We start from the raw sequence: 16,137 nt of genomic DNA, 5'->3' as shown, positions 1-16,137 counted from the left end.
GGTTGATACACCACGGGTGTGGGGCAATCCTTGTTCTAATCTTTGTGTTGACTAGGATTTATTTGTGTTTGCCTCAAAACCCTAGGCAAAATGTTCTTCCCCAAACTTAAGTGTTAAAGCATCTAGATGGTAATGCCCCTAACTTGAGTCATATTTCTTTATTTTGTATTTATCTATTTTTTATATGTATTTTTTCTACCTTGTTGTCGTTTACTTAGTTTCTTGTTGATTTCCTTGTGCTAGTGCCTAGTTTTGTAATTGCATATTGCGTGTCATAACCCTCAATCCTCAGCGGAACGATATTTCACACCCATACACTCACCATCACTCATTTTTGCTCCACATCAAGAGGTCAGCGAATCATGTAGCTCATGTACCAGTGCTAGTTAGCTTGACTCGTAACTAGTGTGAAAGACTAACTTTAACTTTTATTCAATTAATACTAATGAAATGTCCTTGTATTAAGGAGAATAGTGGAGTATGGAGTTCCTAAACGTACTACTATAAAAACATTCAACTCAATCTCTTTATCCCTTCTTATTTATATTTGTTGAGCTCAAATGCACACACTCACGATTTATCTACCTCACAAAATTAGCTACAAACTCAAACTAAGCTCGACGTATTTTAAAATTTTATTTTTGTTATTTTTAATATTTGAAAGTAATTTATATATTGATATAAAAGAATAATTGTGAATGTAAATAGTATTCATTAAAAAAAAGTATAATAATTTTATTTAAATATAATATGAAATTGTGACTCACATACTTTTAAAAGTGTGTTAGAGTTATAAAAAAAATTGTGAAAAAAAAAATTAAAAATTAAAATTTAATTATGTGAAAGTAAGGTGCATGTTTAAAACTAAAAGAGTATTATAGGGATAAATAATATCCTTAAGTAGTAGATAAGATTTGTAGTTGGCATCAATTGTTGCTGTAGGTAAACTCACATCGTCAGATCAATGGAAACAATATTTGATTGATTGCTTTTTGAATTTTAAATCAATTACTAGATGTGGAAAATGACTGATTAAAAAAATTAACTTATATATAATTAATGTATGCAAATCATTTAAATTATACCCTCTCCAAGCTAGGCCGCCCAGGTTAATCACATGGTTAACCATTTTTATAATATTTCTATTTTAAATTAATTACTCCGTACTAGAAGTGGAAAATTAGTACTTAAAAAAATTAATTTATACTCCGTATCTATCTACATATCTAGCTTAGGTGCGGAAGTAAATTCCCGTGCAGAATTGCGGTGATCACAGAAGGACGCATCTTAAGTGTACAATTGATGCACCTAATCGTAAGCACCTAATCTTAAGTGTATTTTTTTTTTTTATTCCTGATTTTCTATTGGATCATAAGTGGTCCATTAACCATTGACATTTACCAATTTTTATCATTGACTTTCAATTTGATTATAAATGGTTCATTAACTATTGATGATGTTACAAATTTAGTCATCCATTTAAATATTCATTTATTGAACATTAAATTTAAGGGTAATAATGTACAAAATTAATTCTTCACATTCCACCAAAGATGAACTCAATACAATAAGTTTATGAACCCATTTGCTCATCTCAACAACAAGCAATTTTACAATTGTATGAAAGATAAATAAGACGAGTCACAACTCAATTAGTTCATGCATTGTTTACAAAATTCAAAATGAATTACGTACGAATATATTTTATTTTATACAGAGTGTTATAATTTTATTAGTACTTGTTTTGTTTGTATTGTGAGTTAAATATTTGGTAATTGAGGATAGTATATAATTTGTGGGGATATTGGCAGTGGACAAAGCTCAATACTACATTCTTATTAGTCACCAACTTAAAATATTGGAGTTAATTAAAACAGATTATCATTTGTACTACCATTCTAATTTTATTCAATAAGTTCAATCAAAGATTATTATTGTACTATCATATCATTGGTTGTTTTGCTTTAGGGACCCTTAAGAGTTAAAGACATGCCAACATGCAAGGGATCCAATAAAAATAAAGGGAAATGCCATAAGTATGGCCATAATTCTTCATTCCTGTGTAATGGCACTTAAGCTATCTTTATCTTTGTAATACTCTTTCAATTTTAAAAATGAATTTTACTTTCATATTATCAAATTTACAATATAATTGGTTCATTATTTTACTTACATTCTTACAATACTTTCTCACTTTCAAAACTAACCCCATTATCATATCACAATATAATAAAATAATTTCAAAAAAATAAAATAAAATATGTATGTATTGGATCATATGAGAACAAGTATTTAAAAAAAAACTAAGAACCAATCACAGCTTTACATTTGAAAAATCAAACGGACCAGATTAGATTTATAAACTTTACTATGCAATCTCCGCGTTTGTAATTATTACCAACTTTACTATGTAAACTTGAACACTCAAATATGAACTTCTCAGATTTAGCATTAAAATATTGCACATTTAGTATTAAAAGATTGCACTTGCAAAAATGCTAACATGCATTGCATTTAGGGTTTCAATTTTAGAATTTATGACTAAGTTTTTTATTTTATTTTATTTAGTGATTTTCTTTCTTATGGGTCGTGGTTTTTGTGATGTGTGCTTAGGTGCGTCAGTTGTTGAAACTTAAGTGTGTCGGTCTAAAGTTTTAGGTGTGTGGTCTTTCTTCTTAAGTTGCGTGGGTTTCTTCTTAAGGGCTTGTGTGCTTAAGGTGCGTCAGTTGTTGAAACTTAGGGTGTGTCAGTCTAAAGCTTTAGCTGCGTACTTTTGTTTCTTAAGATGCGTGATTTTTCTTCTTAAGGTCCGTGGTTTCTGTACTTAAGATGCACTAGTTATAATACTTAAGATGCGTCACTTTAAAATTTTAGGTGCGTGGTTTGTGTTCATAAAGTGCTTTGTTTGTGTGTTTAAAGTGCCTAGTTTAATTTGTACTCTTAAGGTATTTTGTTTGTGTGCTTAAGCTGCTTAAGATTAGGTGTGTCAATTGTACACTTAAGATGCGTCCTTTTGTGTTAACTGCACTTCTTCATGTGAAGTGATCTTTACACAGTTCCCATGCCTATATATATATATATATATATATATATATATATATATATATATATATATAATTGATGACTATGGATAGAAACGTTATAAAAATAGAAAGATTAAAAATGAACAAATCGTACGTGAACCATTTGATTAACCTGCAGGCCGGTCTTGGCGATGTTATAATTTAAATCATTTGGATACATTAATTGTAAGTTTATTATTTTTGTTTGTCATTTCACACGTTGTAATTGATTTACAATTCATCAGTATTTATTTCAATTGACAGAATTTAACGAGCAATCAATTACTAAAAAAGTACAGTATTGTCTCCATCGATCTGACGATGCAAGCTTAGCAACTACAACTTCTATCTACTAACAAGTAATTAAATATGTATGCTAGCCATTCTAAAACAAATTCGTTTATATTTTTTTGAGTTAATTCTATTGTTTATATTAAATTTATAGATAATAATTCATTTTTAGTACGTATATCTTTTTCAGAACATTTTCATTTGATTTTAATATTATTATGGCATAATCATTTTGTATTTTAAAAAAAAAAATGAAGTGCGGGTCAACCAACTTTGTGAAAACACAATCTCGTGTTAAGGCGACACCAAAAGGGCAAAAACTTGATCAAATGCTTCATAAAATGCTTCAAAACATTATTTCTATATCAAATCACCTAACACAAGCAATAATTTTATAAGTGACCAAAATGACTCCAAAATATAATGGGTAACAAACAAAAAGTATCAAAATGTGCAAAGAAAAAGCATTGGTTTAAGACATTATCATGAACCTAGGTCTATGATATAATAATTGTGGTAGGTGTAGTATTACCCAGCAGTAACACGTATAGTATTTGAATTGCTACGTATATAAATCAATTGAAAGCCATTGAATAATATAATATAATTTGGATATATAATATAGATAGATATAGTACTGTCAAAGTGGGCTAAAGCCCGTGGGCCAGTCTGCACCCGTCCCGCAATGGGACAGGTTAGGGTCATGAAAAAATAGGCCCGCGAAAATGCGTGGCTAATGGGGCGGTCCGAAATTGACCCAGAACTCGCGTGGGCCGCGGGCCAGCCCGCTAGCCAAGTACTCATTAATTAATTAATTAATTATAATTATATAAACATTAAATAATTAAATACTCTCAAATTAACAACCCTAAACATATCACACACTCACAGTACTAATGTGTAATTTAATACACTATATAAGTATATATTACGATTCATACAGTATATATTATCATTAGTAGTTTAGTATTGTAATAGGTTTAGGTTTTTACTTTTTAATACTTTGATAGGTTTAGGGTTGTTAATTAGTGATTATTTAATTATTTAATATTTATATTAATTATATGAAATTATATATATTATATGTCATTTTTGTCATATTTATATATAAAATCCGTGAGCTGGCCCGCCAACCGGTGCGGGGCAGGTTAGGGATGTATGAATTCTAACATGCGGGCTGGCCCGCAAAAGCCTGTCAAGAATTAGGCCCGCGGTGGAGCGGGTCGGCCCGCTTTGACAGTACTAGATAGATAGATAGTGTGATTAATAATTAATTAATTAAGATCATATGCATGCATCCAACGTAACGTAACTTTAATTAATTTGCACATTTAATTCAAGCAGGCATATGCAGCTGCTGCTTGAGTAATTTATATTATATTATATTCCCTCGTGTGCCCTATAAATTAGTATATTGCATGAGAGCTCAAATAACACACCTACAAACACACAATACATTCCTACCTCTCAGATCTTTTCTCAAGTTGTGTAAGATGAAAACCCTGGCACTTCTATTGGCGCTGTCCCTTCTAATTCTTCCCAACCCAACTCATTCTATACGCAATAATCCCATCCGCCTCCCCACCGCTGCTCATGTAGCTCTAGCGGCGTCTGACACTCCGGTGCTAGACACCGACGGAATGGAGCTCCAGGCCGGCGGGGTTTACAGCATACACAACGCAGGTACGCTACGAGGAGTGAGACTTGTTGGGTCGGGTCAAGATACAGAATGTCCGAGCGATGTGATCTTTTCCATGAACACATCAGCTGACCCCATTATATTCACGCCGGCGGACCCCACAGCCACCAAAGTCTTGGAATCCACTCTTCTCAACTTCAAATTCAACGTTAGTAGTAGTCCGCAGTGTGAAAATAACGGATTTTGGCAGGTTCAGTACGACGGTAATTTACAGCAACAAATCGTGAAGACCGGCGATGTTGTCCGAAGCCTGTTCAAGATTGAGCGGACCTCACCGCCCGATGTTGTTCCCGCTTATTACGGAATCAGTTACTGTCCGTTCGATGTATGCTACGGCCTTATCGCATACTACGACCAACCAAACGATGCTTTGCATTTCGCTCTTGGTAATTCTTCTGGTCTCCCAGTTGTGTTTCAGAAATTTACTCCGCCGGTGCTCGACACCGACGGAAACCAGCTCCAGGCCCGCGGAGTTTACAACATAATCTCCCCTGATGAACCCGAAGGAGAAGTGGGACTTGTTAAGTTGGATGACACCAGAGAATGCCCAAGCGACGTCATCATACAGAACGATAACTCCGGCGCCGGCGGCGAAGACCGCATTATGTTCACGCCGCCGGGGTTCCCCAACCCCTTAGTCCGGGAATCGACTTACCTCAGCATCAAATTCAGCCCTGTGGACCCCACCCCACTTTGTCAAAATAACGTATCTTGGGAGATTGAGTACGACCCTAAATCAGGGCAAGAAATCGTCAAGACTGGCGATATTGTCCGTCAACTCTTCAAGATTGAGCGAGTCCCATCGCCGCCGGAGATTCCCCTTTACAAACTCACATACTGTCCGGTTACTACCCTATGCTACAACGTTAGCCACTACAAAGACACATCCGTTAACGCTATCCGTTTGGCTCTCAGTAATGATAATTTCCTCCCTGTTGTGTTTAAGAAAGCTACTGATATTTCCACACTGTAAGCACCGTACCGGCCGGTAATACGTAGTTGCATGCCGACTAGTTATGCTAAATAAGTTACGTTGCAACTGTATTCACAACGTACGGGCATGCAACAAATCCGGCCTACCTTCTCCAATTCTGTATGTGTGTTGCATTCTGTTGTGTAAACTCTAAATATCTATGCAAAATAAAAATAAAAAATCATTACTCCATTCCTCGTTTTCAAATGTATGTTACGTTACTCTAGATAACGTTTTTATTTTTTTTCTATTGTTGGTCTACTAATTATATCAAGTCGATTTTCTTGTTACTTGTATCTCAATTGTTTTAATCAGTGATGCGTGCTATTTAACACCAAATAATATAACTAAACTAAGTTAACTAACCTATAGGCATGGCAAGTTCAGATCGATCCCACAGGCCGAAAGTTTTGAATTAACTACTATCCCGTATTTCTTAATATGCAAATTGATGATTATATTTTAATTAAAAAAACAAAATAAATGCTATAATGTTTTACTAAGCATGCAAATGGATGCTTTTAATTAAAACAAAAAAAATGCTATAAATTAAATTCAAGAATAAACTAATTAATAGGAAAACTAGTATATATCCAGAATTAATAATGTAAATTAATGTTTACAACTCCAGATATTAACTCTAATTGATTTTACTCTATTATTATAATACTAGTATTTTGTACGCGCGATGCGCGAAAATTCATGCCCAATATTAAAAGATTAATAAATACAAATAAATAATTAAAATTTATAATTTGAATTATATAATTCATGCCCAATATTAAAATATTAATAAATACAAATAAATAATTAAAATTTATAATTTGAATTATATATACACAAATAATATATGTATTTTATACACACATATATGATTTACTATTAATAGAAATTTAATTAAAATATAATCAACCATCAAATTAATTATATAATGATTTTAATAAAATGATAATTAAAGAATAGGAAAAAGATATGATAGATATAGGTGTATGGTAATAATGATGGAGTTAAAATTAACGGTGTTATAACGTTGTAAGGGTAGTTTTGTATAACAAGAATGTAGTAGGGACAATTTTGTCTAATAACATTGAAGTGTACAACATATAAAGCAAAATGTATACATTTATTAGCATACAAAAAGTGGGACATAAATCAAGGATATAATTTTGATTGAGACTTATTATGTTTTTAGATGTGTATTGCATGTATTGTGTAAAATCTAAATATCTTGTGTAATAATCTTGTGACTCTGCTAGAGCTCACATGGGTTGAATTTTGATGTTATATACTTTGTCAAATATTCTTTAACATAACCATATATCATTTCTGCAACACAAGCATTATTGTCCTCATTTAGGACATTGGGAGTAATTTATTATATATATAACTAGTTTGGGACTTGGCATCACGGGGATCAAACAAAATATAGCCACTACCCAAGTAGGCTATCAAAAACCATATCTTAGTTTCTTACATTAATGTCAAGTCTTTGTATCTCGAAGATACCAGAGGATATGTTAAAGCATTATTCCAATATTTCATTGTAGGAGGAGCGTTAAATGTTGCTAGCAATTTCATCGTGAATACAATATCAGGCTTAATGTAGTAAATATGACGATTCCTATGGTTATGTATAAGGATCGAGGTCGGGTCGCAAGTGTGTACTCTCGTTTGCTTGTTGGTTTAAGTGTTTGAGCTCGAAGTTGCGATGGATAGCCAAGAGTTCTCGAGCTGATAGGAGGTAGTTGAAACAGTCCAAAAGTCCCCTCACACTACCACAAATGCAGTATTTATAGAGGGAGAAATGGGACACATGCCAGGTGGGCGGCATGGCATACATGTGTCGCGCATGCAGAGAGGGTGCATTGGGGACGGCGCCCAACCGGCCATGTGCTGGGCAGTTTTATCAGTTAGATGGAATATGATCGGGAAGGTCGTCTAGACCTTAATTCTTGGGTTAGCTTGGTCACCGCCTTGCCGTTCGAGCTGGTTGAGCATATAGTCGGTCTCACCTCGAAAAGGGTCCACTAAGTTGACATAAACGGGACCAGAGCATACATACGTTCAGTGGAGAAACATAGTCGAGGAATATTCCCTATCAAGGTCCGATACGATTATAGAACTTCTGGTCCCAAAATAGTTCTCCCACGACAATAAAGTAATGGACCTTGGTCTTAAGGTATTATCCTCTTTGAGTCTAAATGAATTCTTATCTACTTAAAGAGATTGGACAACCATTAGTACGATAAGTACATGATACTTATCCATATAAAACATGTCCAAGACATTTTTAAAATAGACTAACTGGTGTGTAACAATCCTTGAAGGAGATACTCGATCTACATGTCGAGATAATACTTCAGTTTTCCAAGACTTTCATCTCAAGTTCTGTCTTTAGGCCTGAGCAAATATCTTCAACCTCTATGTGTGCTTCAATATAACAATAATTATGCATAAACTAAGGTAATAAATAAGCAAATAAATAATCCATTAGCAATTCGTTAACGAACACACAATGACACATATTATTTGCATATTCCACCATTAGGAGGAAAACACTCAGTCAAACTATTCAAGACACATAAAACCTTCGTAGTTTAACATCATATATGTTGTGATTTTATCATTTTGAGAAATTTAAAATCTTCAAGGACTTTTTAGAATAAATATAAGTTGCATATCTAAATTTGGTATTTTACCAATGATATTATGTAGTGGAACTTAATTTCATCTATTGTGAGATAATATAATTTACCAAAATCAATTATGGGTCTCTGCGTTGGCTACAAAACTTGATTTATCACACTACCTCATTATCCTTATTGCTCTTACATACAAACACACATTAGTAACCAACATGATTAACATTCAATGGTGTACGTGTTATAAAGAGATTTTATTTTAGCAAGTTGTTGAGCTATATATGTCATATATAATTGCTCCTTTATACATTAAAGAATCATAGCACTACTGGTGCCTAGCTCTATAATCATATTCTCAAATAACGAAATCAATTTGTAAATACAAGTGTGTTGTCGACAACTATAACATTTTTATCATAAATTTCTCCTATATTCATAAATAGTCTTGGCAATATCTAACTTGACCAGATTCTAGCAATTTCCCAAATATTTTTACATATAGTCTTTCCGCATACACGTATTATGATTATTCGGTATACCTATAAGTTATTGGGGTTTTTCGTCTTCTGGACGAACGTTTTCAGGACATAATTCTTGGAGAGATTTCAAGAATGACAAAATTCTTTACTAGATCGAGTTGTTACGGATTTTTATATTTTACATCGATAGGTCCCCTGCACTTCCAACGCCAATAACCTAGTCACTCTTTTCTTATATTAAGATGATTGCTAAAAGTAACAAATAGATTATCTTTTGAACTTCCAGTTCAGTTTAACTAGTACCTAGATTTAAATAATAAAAATTTATCCATTCCATGAAGCTTTCTCAACCTACTGAAGCACAACGAGTCAACAATTGCCTCCACTAAGGCTCGAACTCACTCCCATCATCCATGTGAGAGTGTTAATCGGGACACCCGATGCCACTTGACCACAAGATTTTTGGCTATTAGTACTAGTTAAAACTCTGAATGCATTGCAAAACAGTGAATGACCGATTGCTATATTCATGGAATATTATGGGGTAAGATAGTTGAAAATGATCACATACTGCCATACTGGCTGGAGAAATTGGAAGAAAAATGGAAAAGTGTGGCCTCCTGGGATAATCGTGAACCATGTCATTAGTATGGCGGACCTTGGGGATGCTATAAATTGTACTATAGTTTAAATGGAAAAAGTTCAAATGGGACATTGAACTTAACATGAAAAGTGAAAACAAAATGATCAGGTCACTGAATTAAAATTTAAAAAGAAAAAAAGTGTAATTATTTTATTCAATTATTCAAATTTTTGTGATGTCGGTTGGTTTTACGACAAAAAGGTATTTGACGGAAGGCTAATACTATAGTTAAAATAATGAGTGTAAAAGAGGATTTCGAGAATAATATGGAGAGGAAGCAGTTTATTATTGAAAAACTAAATCTTTTTCACCCCTTGAGAGAAATATTTATATAAGAAGACTTGGAGTCCAAAAAGGAAGTTAATTAAAAAAATATCTCATATCAAAGAACCTTATTACATCGCGAATAAAAAATAGGGCCCTATTAGACAACGATTTGTTATAAGATAATCTATTCCTGCCGGAATTGAGTTTGTGAACTGTGAGCCTTGCCTTATTTACATAACCTGATGGTCGATTTCGCTATATTCCTAACAAGTGGTATCTGAATATTTTATTTGAGAGTTATATTTTTAAGTTTGGTATAGACGTATAGTTCTCATCATCAACCCCCTGACCATCCCGCTCCTTGACACTTCCCTCCGATCTAGTATTTCTTATTCAGGAAATGATTACATTTTTTTAATTCAATAACTTAATTATATTATCATGTTAAGTTCAATTTAGCATTTTAACTTTTCCTATTTAGACTATAATATTCCAAAGTGACAAAGTCCGACCATGTTAATAACATGGTTCACGATTGTCCCATTTATGTGATCATTTTCAAGTCATCAATCTTATTCCATAATATTCCATGATATAGCAATCGCCAATCAATCAATCACTGTTTGGCAATGCATTCAAAGTTTTAACTAGTACTAATATATATATATATATATATTTAAATAATTCTTAAGATCAAACGTTTATCATTTACATAAAAAGTTAATTATTTATAAAAGTGTAAATTTTTCTATACTTGTATAACAAACAGCGAAAGCGTAAATTTTAATTTTTTGTTTTTATACTTTCATAATAATCAATACCACATTTTGATGGTAGGATGGTGGATGTTAATTTAGTTCACAATTTAAAGATTTTATCCATAGGTGAACAATATAGTTTCTGGTGTGCACCCTACAATTTTTAGGTTTATACCCGAAACAGTTATACATTAAGTGCATATGAATTGAGGAGACATACTAGTTTTGTGGCTATGATTTAAGAACATCTTGTGCGACTAGTCCCCGTAAATATCATATATTTGGATTTTCCAACTAGGGATTAAAAGATTTAATGTAAGAGTATGAAATTAAAACACAAGTGAAACTTGATAATTAAAGATGGGTTGAAATTAGGGGAATTGCCTTCTAGATGGTCTTACAACTTAGGAATTAGAAGAGAACACTACTACCAAAGCGACAATGGCAATGCACAAAAGAATCCTAGTCTAAACCACAATGGTAAGCAAATAAACAAGAATTAGAGCAAAGATTGTCCCACTTTTATGGTGTATCAATCCTAACTGTTGAAGCACATAAGCATTTAAGCCCCAATTTATCCCTATTTTCATAGAAAGGAAATGGGTTTGAGAATGGTGAGGTTTGAGTCTTTCATCCAATTGTCGTTGGAGTGAAAGCCTCTCCAAAACAAGCTAACAATTGCTTAGTATCAATGATATGATTAACAAGAGAATTCAAGGAACAATCTCAAACATATGAACCCTAGGTGGGTGTTCATCCCTTTATGCAATAATCACATTTCTAGTATCTAGAATGACAATATCACCCTAATCCAAACCCAAATGCGAACTACTCACTCATTATAAGCATAAACATTGCAAAAGCAAAGGAAAGCATCATTAATGTTGCAATAAAAGTAAAAAGAATAGTTAAAGAAAGAGTAAATGAACTTCTCTATTGAAAGTGATTAAAATGGTGATTGAAATCGACTCCAATCCTCAACAAAGAGCCTTAAATGTGAGTAGGTAGTGTAATACTAAGTTTCTCCCAAACTTCACCCTGTAACCAGTTGAGTTGCATGCCCATGCGAACAGTGTAATACTAAGCTAATCTAAGCAATCAAGGTCTGGGGAAATAAAGGAAAATGAGTTAAAGCTATCTAGGGTTCGAACTCCCCCCAAAAATGCAGAAAAAGTCGCTTAAATATTGCAATGCAGCGCAGCTACACGTCCACCTACACGGGCCGTGTAGGGGTCGCGAATAGAACAGAGTCAGCAGAGAGACACGGCCACCTACACGGCCGTGTAGGTGGTCGTGTAGGTACATCTTGAAATGAAATTTGCTCCGATTCGTACTATTTTTTATTTTTTTTTTGTCTCTCATTAAAGAAAGAAATAATTTTCCTTTACTAAAATGTTGCTAGGATAATATAATATCAATAACAAAAATGACGTTGAGAGGTGCGCGATAGTTGGCAGAATTGTGAGCTCACCAACATGCCCTTCACTAAATCTAAATGGAAAATATCTAAGCTATGATAATAGACTTTTAAATGACAATGATCAATCATCACGTTAAACTACGTAATGAGAATGTTACAATGTTTCACCAAATTTATAATATAATACAAAGCTCATAATCCTATCATTGAAATGTGACATTAATTGCTAAGCAAGTATATAAAAAAATAATTAAAATTATACTTTCACAACTAATTAACTTTTATCATGATGATAAATGCTTAATCTTGATAATGATTAAAATATGATATGGTAATTAATGAATGGTAGATTATTATATAATATTAGTACTAGTTAAAAATCTGAATGCATTGCCAAACAGTGATTGACCGATTGCTATATTCATTGAATATTATGGGATGGAAATGATCACATACTGCCATACTGGCTGGAGAAATTGGAAGAAAAATGGAAAAGTGTGACCTCCTGGGATAATCGTGAACCATGTTATTAGTATGGCCGGCCTTGGGGCATAGTTTAAATGGAAAAAAATTGAGCAAATACCAATTTTGGTCCCAGGACTATTAATAAAATGATAATTTTAGTCCACATATTTAATTTCTACCAATCTTGGTTCCATGACTATTGTTTTAGTACCAATTTTCATCCACGACTATTGTTTTAGTGCCAAATTCATCTCGTCGGTTACCCATTCGTTTAAAACGTGCAAAAATTTAAAATTGTTAAGGGTATTTTCGTCATTTTCGACTTAATAACTCAATTTGAGCATGAATAAATGGATTTAAGTCTTAAAATCGATCAAAATTCGCAATTTTCCTCATCACTTTACCTTAATTTGAGGAGGAGAACTGTGAATTGTGATCGATCTTAGAGCTTAAATCTTTTTAATCATGTTCAAATTGAGATATTGAGTTGAAAATAACGAAAATACCTTTAAATTTTTTAGATTTCGACACGTTTTAAATGAATTGGTGACCGGCGCGATGAATTTTGGCACTAAAACAGTAGTCGTGGGACTAAAATTGGTACTAAAATAATAGTCGGGGGACCAAAATTGGTAGAAATTAAACATGTGAACCAAAAATATCATTTTGCTAATAATCGTGAGACCAAAATTGGTATTTGCTCGAAAAAAATTCATATGGACGTTAAACTTAACATGAAAAGTGAAAACAAATTATCAGGTCACTAAATTAAAATTCAAATATTTGTGATCGTACCCTTCTCAATCAATTATTTTGCCATGACGGTGTCGGTCGGTTTTACGACAAACAAGTAGTTGATGGAAGGTAATACTATCGTTAAAATAATGAGTGCAAGAGAGGATTTCAAGAATAATATGAAGAATAAGTAATTTATTATGAAAAAAGTAGAATGGAAAGTCTACAGAAGTACTTAAGTTTATACTCCATAATTTTTTTAATATTGCATGATTTTTAAAAACTCTTTCAAAGTCTTAATCTAATACCACATGACTTTTGCCAAGGACCTTGTAGTCCAGTGGCATCAAACCCTTCCTTTTATACGGGAGGTGGTGGGTCTGACTCTTATGCTTCAATAGGTTGAGAAAGTACTTTTACAGACTTTTTAAAAATCATAATAAAATACAACCTAACTCTTAAAAGCTCAAAGTTTGAATTGAATACACCCCTTAGTTTGTTTTCATAATCAATGCAACACTCATCAATTTCACCCATTTATCAAAGTAGTTATTATGAACAGATACTGCATTCTAATAGAGTTAGTAGTATTAAAAAAAAAATTACTACATGACTTTTAAAGACTTTTTAAAAATCATAATAAAATACAACCTAACTCTTAAAAACTCAAAGTTTGAATTGAATACACCCCTTAGTTTGTTTTCATAATCAATGCAACACTCATCAATTTCACCCTCTTATCATTAAGTATTCTATTATGTGGACTCCCATTATATTTTCTATTCCACTTTACTCCATGTCCTGACAAGATATGATATGTTATTTTCATCCGGTGGGTTTCAAGGAAAGTGTCAACATCAAACTTTTGTGTAAGGGAGTAAAAGTAAAGAGTATAACTTGAGAGTCCAAGTAGTATTTTCTATCATTAATTCATCCTCTCTTTCTGTTTTGTATCCTCACGTGTATTAGGTGTATATATGTATATATAATATTATATTATATTATATATACACTCCCTCTTGTGGCCTATAAATTAGTATATTGCATGAGAGCTGAAACATACCATATACCTAATTAAGCTACCTCTCTTTTCCCAATTAAGTTGTAAGATGAAAACCCTCACACTCTTATTCGCACTGTCCCTTCTCATTCTTCTCAATCCAACTCATTGTAGGCCCAATTATCCCATCCGCCTTCCCACTACTGCTCATGTGGCTCCAGTGCTGGCCACTCTAACGGCGTCTGACACTCCAGTTCTGGACACCGACGGAATGGAGGTCCAGGCCGGCGGAGTTTACAGCATACACATCGCAGGTACGCTACGAGGATTGAGACTTGTTGGGATGAGAAATGATACAGAATGCCCAAGCGACGTGATAGTATCCTGGACCGCCTCATCATCATCAGCTGACCCCATTATAATCACACCGGCGGACCCCACCGCCACCAAAGTCTTGGAATCCGCTCTCCTCAACTTGAAATTCAACATTAGTAGTGTTGTTCCGCGGTGTGAAGATAACGGATTTTGGCAGGTTCAGTACGACGTTAATTTACAGCAACAAATCGTGAAGACCGGCGATGTTGTCCGCAACCTGTTCAAGATTTTGCGGATATGACGACTTTCCCACTTACAGATTCACTTACTGTCCGTTTGATGTGTGTTACAGCATTAGCGGAGTCTACGACGACTCAATTGCTGCTGGGCGTTTGGCTCTTAGTAACACTCATTACCTCCCAGTTGTGTTTCAGAAAGTTACTCCGCCGGTGCTCGACACCGACGGAGAACAGCTCCTGGCCGGCGGAGTTTACAACATAATCTCCATTGATGAACCCGTAGGAGAAGTGGGACTTGTTCAGTTGGATAACACCACAGAATGCCCAACCGACGTCATCCTACACAATGATAACTCAGGCGAAGACCGCATTACGTTCACGCCCAGGTTCCCCAACACCTTCGTCGGGGAATCGACTTACCTGAGCATCAAATTCAGCCCTTTGGACCCCACCCCATCATGTCAAAATAACCTATCTTGGGTGATTCAGAACGACACTCAAATCGTCAAGACTGGGGATAATGTCCTTAACCTATTCAAGATTGAGCGGATCCAATCGCAGTCTGGCCTTAACCTTTACAAAATCACTTACTGTCCCACTACTACCCTATGCTACAACGTTAGCACCTACAAGGACCCGTCAGTTAACGCTAATCGTTTGGCTCTCAGTAATGATAATTTCGTCCCTGTTGTGTTTAAGAAACCTACTAATAGTATTACCACACTGTAAGCACCGGCCGGTAATGTAGTTTCTAGTTGCATGCTGAGTAGTTATATGCTAAATAAGTTACGTTGCAACTGTATTCACAACGTACGGGCATGCAACAAATCCGGCCTACCTTTTTAATTAATTATGTGTATTGCATGTATTGTGTAAAATCTAAATATCTATGCAAAATAAAATAAAATAAAAATACTCTTATTCCATATTCCCATCCCTCATGTTTAAATGTTACTCTTAATAGCGTTTTTATTTTTTCTATAATTGTTTCATCGGAAGATTTCAGTTGCATCTAACTGAGTAAAACTTTAGCCCATAGGCGTGTCACTACATTCTTTGATTATTTGATAATTGAAGTAAAATACTACTTTAGCATATTTGCATTTAGTAGTAAGCATCGCCACGTAAATATAAATTTTTTCTTGACTT

Source organism: Ipomoea triloba, chromosome 1, assembly GCF_003576645.1.
Source record: "Ipomoea triloba cultivar NCNSP0323 chromosome 1, ASM357664v1".
Lineage (NCBI taxonomy): Eukaryota > Viridiplantae > Streptophyta > Magnoliopsida > Solanales > Convolvulaceae > Ipomoea > Ipomoea triloba.
Note: the sequence above shows the minus strand (reverse complement) of the source record.